Source organism: Tiliqua scincoides, chromosome 1 (genome assembly GCF_035046505.1).
Source record: "Tiliqua scincoides isolate rTilSci1 chromosome 1, rTilSci1.hap2, whole genome shotgun sequence".
Taxonomy (NCBI): domain Eukaryota; kingdom Metazoa; phylum Chordata; class Lepidosauria; order Squamata; family Scincidae; genus Tiliqua; species Tiliqua scincoides.
This window is the reverse complement of record NC_089821.1, coordinates 7,610,405-7,616,459: the sequence shown is the minus strand read 5'-3', so window position 1 is coordinate 7,616,459 and position 6,055 is coordinate 7,610,405.

Genomic DNA, 6,055 nt, shown 5'->3' with positions numbered 1-6,055 from the left:
TTGCACCGGCACATTTCATTCTCAGGATTGCACTCTTAGAAACTTACCTTTCGGCACACTTATGGGCTTGCAGTGCCATTATAGCATAATCACAACGCTGACACCAGTAGTGTAGCTAGAGAGGGGCAAAACAGTAAATACTGCAGGTAGCATAATGCAGTGTAAGCATCCCCTCCCATTCTGGGAGAACATTCTGAGCCATTCTGGGCAGTGATGGCAATGTGCAGATGCTTGCCGAACTAAATGGCTTCTCCTTCGTGTTGCCATCATTGCCTTGTCTAAGTGGGAGGAGCCACTTAGGGTGCATTGTGGCTCCTGCCATACTTACTGTTTTGCCTCCCTTCTAGCTACATGATTGGCTGGTGCATATCCATGTTTTATTTCTTTGAGCTAGTCCAGGGGTGTCAAGCTCACCTCAACCCAGGGGCCACATCCAGTTGATGGAACCTACTGACTGATGGCTTCTCCGGGCCTCAGGAGGCCTTATAAGTCCTTAAACGTCATTTCCATTTTTTCCAAAAACCAGAAGTGATGTTTTAAGGCCTTCCAGGGCCTCAGAACGTCATCCTGAGCGCCGGAGAGGTGGTGCATGGCCACCCCAGATCTCAGAACACCCTCCAGGCTTGACCAGAGAACATAAGAACATAAGAACAGCCCCACTGGATCAGGCCATAGGCCCATCTAGTCCAGCTTCCTGTATCTCACAGCGGCCCACCAAATGCCCCAGGGAGCACACCAGATAACAAGAGACCTCATCCTGGTGCTCTCCCCTACATCTGGCATTCTGACTTAACCCATTCCTAAAATCAGGAGGTTGCGCATACACATCATGGCTTGTACCCCATAATGGATTTTTCCTCCAGAAACTCGTCCAATCCCCTTTTAAAGGCGTCTAGGCTAGACGCCAGCACCACATCCTGTGGCAAGGAGTTCCACAGACCGACCACGCGCTGAGTAAAGAAATATTTTCTTTTGTCTGTCCTAACCTGCCCAACACTCAATTTTAGTGGATGTCCCCTGGTTCTGGTATTATGTGAGAGTGTAAAGAGCATCTCCCTATCCACTCTGTCCATCCCCTGCATAATTTTGTATGTCTCAATCATGTCCCCCCTCAAGCGTCGCTTTTCTAGGCTGAAGAGGCCCAAACGCCGTAGCCTTTCCTCATAAGGAAGGTGCCCCAGCCCCGTAATCATCTTAGTCGCTCTCTTTTGCAGAGCTGTGCTCCAGTTGCGTTCGGGGTGTGTGTGTGGTCCTGGAACTCCACGGGCCACCTGAAATGGTTCCACAGGCCATATGATTGACACCCCTGAGTTTGTCTAATCTGGTTACACAATGAATTAATCCATCAGTCGAAAATTCCATACTTTTGTGCTTCAGAGGGATTATATGGTAAGAGTTCCTTATGTTTGAAAAGGAAGCTTTTGCTTGAGGAGGTATGGTCCTCTGTAGCCTGTTTGCACATGCATGTTCATTCCTACTGACATTGACATCAACTGGTGACTCACATATGTGAAAGGAACATCATAGACCAGTGGGTCGGGACCCACTAGGTGGATCGCAAGCCAATTTCAGGTGGGTCCCCATTCATTTCAATGTTTGTTTTTTTTAATATATTAGACTTGATGCTACCATGATATGTGACTGCATTTGGGGAATGTTACAGACCTGTACTTTTAACAAGCTACTATTTATATGCTTTTCACAATGATAGTCAATGGGACTTACTCCTGGGTAAGTGTGGGTAGGAGTGCAGCCTAGGACTGTTAAAAATTTTCCTGCTTGATGATGTCACTTCCAGTCATGACATCACTTCCGGTGGGTCCTGACAGATTCTCATTCTAAAAAGTGGGTCCTGGTGCTAAATGTGTGATATCCAGTGATTATATGGGCGTCTGAACTGAGCCCAGATGCAATGTTTCTGCTGAACAGGAGCTGGAAGTGTCCTTCCCCACGTAACATAATCAGAAGTTAAAAAACTAGTTGCTGTGAACCAAGCCAAGCACAGCCTGACAAGTCTTACGTCTGGGTCATTAGGATGAAGTTTCTTTGTAGCCAATTTACATTTTGTTTTTAATTAAGCAAATATCTAACAGATTGCTATTGATGTTGGTGTTATTTTTTATGCACCATATTTATACTAACACATTAACAGCATGCTTCATTTAGCATATGTGGAGCTAACACGCTCCTGCTGCAGTTAACTAAACTGAGAACAGTTGTTTTTAATTACACATTTGCTATAATTTCTTTAAACTGCTTTCAAGTTATTCAACAGACATGTCCTTTGTTACAATTAGGAACAACGATCGGAGAAAGCGTCCAACAAATTGTTCCTCAAGATATCCTCAAGTAATAGGAAGCTAGAACTAAGGAGATACAAAGCACCTACTCCTGAGAAGCTCACAACTCAGTTCTATCCCCTGCCACTCCATAACATGTAGCTGTGACAGTGGATGCATGCTGCATGCTATGGTGGTGGTGGGGGCAAACAAACAGTCAGGTAGGCTACAGTCCCCCCAGATCCATGCTTTGCTGGCATGAGTCTGAGGAGAGGAAGGAGAGCAGTGTGGGTTGGACAATTGGGGGGGGTGTAGGATCCTGCATGCACATTTGCCACCAAGTTCCACCCCCTCCAGTCAGTTCCCCACTCTGAGCTTCCCCCCATCTGACCCGAGCTTCCCCCCTCCCTGCACCAAACCTCCCCTGAACCACCCATGAATTGTCCCCTACACAACTTCACCTGAGTCGATGGAGTATCCATGCAACTCTGGCTTGCCCATAGAGCTGCTGGCCGTTTCCATCAACAGCTCCATTACACGTGGCAGTGGCATGACATTTGTGCAGTTACCAGGCCATTTATGACAGCGGATCATCAGACCAATGGTCATAAATGACCCATAGAACTGGGTCAGTAGTGAGTGTGGTCAAAGTTCTTTAATTTTTTTGCCCCATCCCTTTGTTGTTTAGCACAGCAGCCAAATTTGGCTCCATTTGGTGGCAGCTTCAGGTTGTTTAGTTCCTCTCCATCAAGAAATTGGAGTAAATCAGCCCAAGCTAATACCTGAAGCAGTGCCCAAATTTCTTTATTGTCTTTGATGTAGTGCATGCAAGCCTTCACGCCCTGCTACTACTACCTCCTCCTCCTCAACTGTTGCATCCTCGAAGCTGGATGAATGGACAAGATCTTGGAAGCTGCTCTCTCAAGATCCTACCCAATCAGTGAAGGCATAGAAGAGGAGTGGAGGTAGCAATCAGGTACAAGATCTCAATGGCCACCTCCACCTCCTCCTCCAGCTTCACAGCTGCATTCTTTGGCACTGGCACTGGAGGAAGAGGCAAGTTCCCTCGTCCTACTCTTGCTCACCCTACAGGAAGAGCAATCAAGAAGAGAGTGGGGCAGCAACTGGATAAGGTGGGTCACTGGCTAGGTGTGGGGCACTCACTAACACCTCCAGGCTTCTGTTTGATGAGGATACTTCTTGGTGCTCTTCTGAGCAGTTGGCACTCTCCCGTACATTGCAGTTAGTTCAGGGAGGGGAGAGGGCTGGGCTGGGGAGGGTTTGTGAGCCAGGGGGAAAGGATCTGGGCAGCAGTCGCACACACTGGGATTCCATCCCCCTTTCCTAGTCCTGAAATGTCCCCTGAGTCACTTCAGGCATGCCAGGTAAATAGCTGGTTTGGGTCTGAGGAGACCTATTGGAGGCCAGGCAGCCTACAAGGAAGTAACAAAGATTTTAACTTCTCTCTCCTGGGCCACCTGGTTGCTCTCCCCAAGCAGCATCTACATGTGATGGAGACAGGATTGGGCCCAGAGATTGGTGACGTCATTAGATCCAGTAGTTGGTGCTGGCAGGGGTCACCCAACCCTTAGGTGAGTTAATGCGTGTTGCACCCGTGGCAGACTGCAGGGGGGTGAGAGTGCAAGTAGCCCCTCCTTTTCAGAGCCATTCTGGGTGGTGAGAATTGTGAGAATCCCACCACCTGGAAGGGCTCCGAAGGGGAGGGGATGGGAGGGGTTGCTTACATGCTGCGGTGAGACTCCCTGCAAAACTTAGTGCTTTGCCCCCCCACTGGCTACGCCACTGCTTCTCATCTTGCTCCTTGTCTACTTTCTTCAAACATGGACGTGCAAGACCTCTAGCTTTATTGACAGGAACTGCACAAATGAAGGACCTCCTTCATTCAAGCTGTCCCTTTAAATCTAACATGGAAGTCCTGTGCTTAAGTAACTGAAGAAACCATATGAAGGGTGGACTAAGTGGCTGCTATTCATTTGATTGGGCGAGCCGTGCCACTGCTGGATCCGAGCAAATATTATATTGCAGTGTTCTCTTAAGCATAAAGTGAGAAAAAAAAATCAAAAAGTATTGAAAAAGGTAATGTTTTTGCAGAACACGCTGAATGCAGCTTCTGAGGTTACAAGGAAATGTTCAGTTAAGATGCATGATTGATTTGTACATCTTCTCTTTCTGCTTCTGGTGTACCTTCTGAAGCATCAATTTGTATATCTTAACCACAGCGGCTGAACAAGCAAGACACACATTTGCAGCCTGGAAAATGCATGAGTCGCAACTTCAGATTTTACAGTAAAAGTGCAAAAATAAAAATAAGGACGCATGAGTCACTTGTACATTTTTGCTGCTGTTAATTTTACAGATTCATAAAGCTGGAAATATTTTTGGGGTAAAATCTGCTCTGCGTCCGTGCCCGATTTAAGACTCCCTGAATGTACATCCCTGCAAATCATAGCAGGCGAGAAAGCTGAAATTCTGATCCGCGAAGGGAAACAAATGACAGGCGTCAACATTGCTGCAAAAAGAGTTCAAGTTATTTAACCAAACATGGCTTCCTGAATTTCATGAGCACCAGTGCTAGCATAACCGATCGTGCTCGTAGAAAACAAGGCAGTAAATGCTCAGTTGTCAAGCCAGTCTCTGCAAAAAGCAGAAGGGAAGAGGAGGGGGAAAAAAAAATCAATGTCTACAAAACAGGAAAGAACAAAGAGGTAAAAAAAGGAGGGGGAGAGAGAGAGAGAGAGAGAGAGAGAGAGAGAGAGAGAGAGAGAGAGCATGACTGCCTGCTTTTAATTTGGTCTGGTTCACAAAATTCTTGACAAAAATACTTACTTCTAGACAAAAATTGACGTGACATTTCCACGTCAATTTTGAATCCATGCACTCTTTAAATACATGAAGAGCTATGATGTAAATGAGGGCAGAGCTGTGGTCTCTGCTTCCGGACAGCAAATCTAAATCCAGTGGGTTTAATCTGCAGGAGAGAAGATTTCAGCTGAGCTCTAGGAGTCACTTCTCAACAGTAAGAACAGGTCAACATTGTGACCTATAAGCTAAAGTAGAAAGGTGGAAAGTTGTGGGCTTTTCCTTCCTGGAAGCTTTCAAGCAAGGGACTTGGTAGCCATTAGGACCTTCTCATTCTAGATTTCCGACATTAAGCAGGGAGTTGGATTAGATATCCTACAAGATCTTTTCTGACATCATCATTCCATTATCTCAATATGACAAGGGTAGAGAATGGGTGGAGGGTGGAGTTCTTCTTGGATGAGATGTGATGTTGAATAACAGCTCAGTCCTACAACAGTGGACCTCCCCAGCCCTGCGTCCGGGACAAAAGTTCACAATGATGTCCCCCTGCAAGCTACCGCTGCCCCCCCCAAAAAATTCGCCCCCCTCATCTGAGGCTCATGGAGTCTTTTCCGACCCAGGAACGTGTCAGGAAAACATCTGTGAAGTTCCCTGATGCTATAAACTGTGCTTCTGGGTTCTGGCACCTCGCACCTGGGGCTTTTGCCCCATCGGACCTTATGGTAGGTCTGCAACTGCAATCCTAACCTGTACTGGAATAGGCAGGCCATCTGGCCTGCGCTGTGTCCAATGCAGGGGTGGAGGTGATAATGGTACAACTTGAGGCAAGGAGATATTCTCCCCCTTACCCCAAGCAGGATGCGATACAAGGACATCTGCAAGAGGGATCTGAAGGCCTTAGGAGTGGACCTCAACAGGTGGGAAACCCTGGCCTCTGAGCGGCCCGCTTGGAG